The following is a 5000-nucleotide window of genomic DNA, read 5'->3' as shown; positions in this document are numbered from 1 at the left end:
TAAGAGACACTGTGGATATAGCAAGAGATGAAGGAAAAGGAATGTTTTTTTTTTATGTTATTTCTTATTTTAGTTTTGTAATTTATTAAATGGAAATATAGATACTGAATGTACCTTTATAGACAGTGGATTCAGTTATTATTAAGGGATTTAAAGGCCTCTTTTGTTTTAAGTACTACTTGTATATCATGTTATGAAAAAAAAAGAAGTGTCAAAGCCAGTTTGGATTAATTCATATCTATATAACTATCTATTTAAACCATTTTTATGTCTATTGGTTTCTTGCATCCTGTGTGCTTAATATACAATGCTAAACTATTGTTTGTTTAATCAGTAAATACAATATTTTGCTGTTTTCTTAGAACTGTAAACTTGACAAACAAACATTTCCATTACACGCTGTTTTACACTCTATTATGAAGGGATGCATGACAACTTTGTCAACCTTTTTAAAAATTCTAATGCTTTGTGATGCATTTGATTTTCTGTGCACTTTGAATTTGATTGTTGTTTTATAGTGCATTCTAAACTCTTTGGATCTTATTAACTAGCTCCTTGACATTTGTTAATGTTATTTGTTTATAAAAATAAAGAGATATGCCAAAAAATTGTTTTAATATCATTTAACTATTCTGGTTATCCTATATTTTACTCATAAACCATGTTTTAAGCACAAAGAATGAAACGATGGAAAAAGGATAATATCTGTTGTAAAAGAGTAATACAGATTACAATATTCCTAAATACAAAATTCATATTATAATTGAAAATCTTGGGGATATATAAATGAAAAGAGAGAGAAAGAGAGGGGGAAAAAAAAAGAAGAAAAAAGATCTGAATCAATAAAACCAAGGATATAATTGATTGTACAAGATTATTGCAAAATACAGTGTTCCTAGCCAGTGTGCATAAAGGGTTTACAAGTTTTACAGATATGTTGACAGATAATGAAAACAGGCCTGCATGAAACAAGAGCACAAGTGCCAACATTGCTTTAACTTACAATGATTATTACAGAATACATTGATTTAAAGAGATTATCACAGAATACAATGTTCAAAATGGATTGAACTCTTGAGGATGTATTTTAGTTTTACTATCTATATATCTATCTATCTGTATCTATATCTACACACACACCTATGGAGAAAAAGAGAAGAAGAGCTGCAAAAAGATGAGAATTGTGTGTGTGTGTGTGTGTGTGTGTGTGAGAGAGAGAGTTTATGTCTATTTATCTATGAACCATGGATGACATAACCAGTGAGAATCATCAGAGGATAATGTAAAAACTTAATTCTTCCATGAAATACAATTATTACTGTACAATAATGTTTAGTGTAAATATCTACAAGAAATGATTATTATAATGATAATAATGAAAATAATGATGATGATGATGATGATGATGATGATGATGATGATGATGATGATGATGATGATGATGATGATGATGATGGTGATAGTGATGAGAAAAAAAAACTCCATTGTATAAGGCACAAAAAATGCAACCATGTATTGTAACTATGCTTTCAATGACTTATCAGCTTTCATGTTGTGTCATCTTTTTGTATGTCTATGATGTTTAGAAAAAAAAAAAAACAAAAAAAAAAAACAAACACACACACAATTAAATAAATAAAATATAACATATAATGCAAGAACACAAGGTTTCTAGGGTATGCTTCCAACAATTTGTCAGTTTTCATGTTTCTCTTTCTCTTGTATGTATATCATGTGGAAAAAAAAAATAATAATAAAATTAAAAAAAAAAAAATAAATAACATAACACAACAGCAATATCAGTTTTGCATAGTATGCTTTCATAAAGATGTCCTTTTTCATATGATTTAGCATCTTTTTTTCTTGATAAAATGTGAAAAATATTCAGTTGATGTAAGTGCACATTTGCTTTCTTTCATAGACAAGGTCTGGCTATTTCATCTATCAAGTTAATTTGGTAGCATGTTCTTTAACGTGGATGATTTAGTGAAAGATATGCGAGTCTTTATAATAGCTGAAAATTTTCATCTGCATTTACAAAATATCATAATAACATGCCAAGTCTAGAAAAGATAGTCGTTAAAGAACTGGTATGTGTCTAAGCATTGAAACAGCCAGCCAGCCATCTCTAAGGTGTGTGTGTGATGTGTTCCATCAAAACTAGTCGTGCTAACTAGAGCAGTTGGGTAGTTTGTTGGATTTAGCTCCTTTTGTGAAGTGAATAAAGACTATATTGTGGAGATATTGTGGAGAAGGTCCATTTCTACTTGTCCGAGAGTTGAGCGGAGGCAGTTTGGTAGTTTGTTGGATTTAGCTGGTTAGTGAATAAGGTCTAGATTTGTTTGAGATATAGGGGAGAAGGTCGATTTCTGTTTGTCCGACGGCTGGTCGGGGCGCGCGTAGGCCTCACCGAGGCAAGAGCAAAGTCAAGTTGAATGTTGCTTGTGTATGAAATATGAAATGAGAAATGGAATGGATTGTATTGTATTGTCTTGTTTGCTGATGAGTGAGATTGTTTTTTGGTGTTTTTTGCTTGTTTTTGTTTTTGACTCAGTTTTTGTTGTTTAGTTAGTTGATGTTTGGTATGTTTTTTTTTGTTTGACGTTTGAGTTTGCGTTTTTGCTCTTTTTCTACGTGTTTTGCACTGGTCTCTGTTTCTTTTTTCCTTCTTGTTGGCTTTTTGTGTGGTTCGACTGTTTGTTTTAGTGTTGATTTTTGGTGAGTTTGTTTGTGAGAGAGAGGAATTCGAGTGTTTTCATGAGAGAGTGAGTGAGTGGGTTGGTACTGATAACTAGCTAACTACTGATCGGTTTGTAACCCGATCCCTCCCCCTCCTTATCTGGCTGGCTGGCTGGCTGTGGTCCTTCTTCCTCCCTCCCTCCCTCTCTCTCTCTCTTTCTTGCACGTACATTTTTATCTTCCTCTACCAAATCAAATTCAATGATTATTACTACTTCGTGCTCATACTCAGTGGCTATTTTCCTCATCAATCACTTTTGTGTGTCACCAGGTATCGTAATATTATTGATAGGCACAGTTTGCTACAAGGGATATCTGTCTGATTCAACATACATACATAGATTGTTTCTATCTCTTTCTCTGTTTCACTTGCCCCCCCCCCCTTTTTTTTCCACTCCGTACCACCCACCCCCCCTCTCTCTCTCTTTCTCTCTCCCATCATAGACAGCGAACCAACCAATCATTTCTAGTCATTCATTCATTCATTCATTCATTCATTTGTTTTAGTTTTTGTAATAAATCGACTTTACACTTGTAGATGCATACATGCATGTATCATTTCTCACTTTCTCCCCCCTTGACTCTTGACATGAAATGGGCCTACACTCTTATTCATTATCATTGCTACTGCTTGTTACATTCTTAACACCATCGACACTGCTACTACTACTAATACTACTATTGCCTACATTATACATATACTGAGATCAAATAAACGTTGGCTTGTTTCTTGATTTACTATCCTCTGGAACTCCTTGTAACAAGCAAACTGTCTTTTGAATTTCTTGTTCTTCTCACATGTCCCAACATACATACATACATACATACACATACATACAACCACATACGCAGACAGACAGACAGACAACAATTAGTAGCTACGAGTTAACATTGATGAGAGCTCGCGCAAAGGAAACGAAACGAAACAGAGCAAACAAAGCAAGGCAAAGCAAAGCTAGGAAAAATGGCTATTCCACTTGCGTTTTCTTGGACCCTACTCGAACGAACAGACAAACAAACGAACTAGCAACCAATCAATCTAGCAAGCACGCATCTTCTCTCCGGATCACCACACATACACTTACGAATCAAATCAAACAATTCAAAGTATTATCCATCACACTTGCACTCTGACTGACTGATTGATTGATTGAGTTTTACCTTATCTGCATGCATACATGAAATAAAGAGAGACAGGCATGCATGCACATGCATATACGCAGACACACACACACACACACAAGTACCAAGACAACTAACTCATCAACCAAGGGCAATTCCTTCAAGCTTGATAGAAACAACGGCGACATAATAATAATAATGATAATAATAGTAATAATAGACCTCACTCTAGTAAGGAAAGAGGTCACTCATTCACTCACTCCCTCCCAATTGCCATTATACCATCGTAACTACACCAGTGGTTTGTTGTTGCCTATATACTAAAAGCCAAACAAACAAACACATAGTCAATTGATAATATGATAGAGGTGGCCTGTTCCCCCCTCTCCCCACACTTGGAGAGGGGTTGGCCACCTCTATGCAAGTGTGGGGATAGGGAGGGAGGGAGGAAGGAGGGAAGGGAGAAGGGAAGGGAGGGGGGAACAGGGAGGGAGGAAGGAGGGAAGGGAGGGAGGGAGGGAGAAGGGAAGGGAGGGGGGAACAGGGAGGGAGGAAGGAGGGAAGGGAGAAGGGAAGGGAGGGGGGAACAGGGAGGGAGGAAGGAGGGAAGGGAGAAGGGAAGGGAGGGGGGAACAGGGAGGGAGGGAAGAAGGGAGGGGGGAACAGGGAGGGAGGGAGGGAGGGAGGGAGGGGGGAGGGGGGAGGGAAAAGGGAAGGGAGGGAGGCATAGAGGTGGCCAACCCCTCTCCCTCCCTCCCTGTTCCCCCCTCCCCCCACTCCCCACACATGCAAATTGGTTTGCGACGACCGACCGACCGATGAATGAATAAATGAATACACGACACGAGTCAGTCATTACACAGATAGATGGATGGATAGATAGATACATAGATAGAGAGATACGACCACAATGTTTAGAATGCATTCCTTATCCACCTGGCCCTTAGGTCGATAACCGACAAAACAACCAGCAAGGAAAATCATGGAATCGCCGACGCCGCCGACGATATTCATTCGCTTACAAAAATGAAACAAACAAACAAACAAACAAAAAAAGACATCGAGAGACGTACATGTTTACATTCTTAGCCATACTTGAGTCTTCACACTTATTTATTCCACTTGTCAGAGGAATAATG

At 37.2% G+C, this 5000-nt stretch overlaps 1 long non-coding RNA gene across 1 annotated transcript in view; it reads left to right on the top strand.

The window, feature by feature from the left end:
• The window catches only part of LOC122249173 (uncharacterized), a 5724-nt gene extending 4084 nt beyond the window's left edge, over positions 1-1640 (top strand). The window contains exon 4 of the long non-coding RNA XR_015190907.1: positions 1-1640. This exon is cut by the window's left edge and continues 77 nt beyond it. This is a non-coding gene — a long non-coding RNA (uncharacterized LOC122249173).
• The last annotated feature ends 3360 nt before the right edge of the window (positions 1641-5000 follow it).

The sequence above is a fragment of the Penaeus japonicus genome, unplaced genomic scaffold (genome assembly GCF_977035675.1).
Source record: "Penaeus japonicus unplaced genomic scaffold, GWHDUDI00000001_assembly GWHDUDI00001543, whole genome shotgun sequence".
In the NCBI taxonomy this organism is placed as follows: Eukaryota; Metazoa; Arthropoda; class Malacostraca; order Decapoda; family Penaeidae; genus Penaeus; species Penaeus japonicus.
Note: the sequence above shows the minus strand (reverse complement) of the source record. Positions and strands in the feature narration are given on the sequence as shown.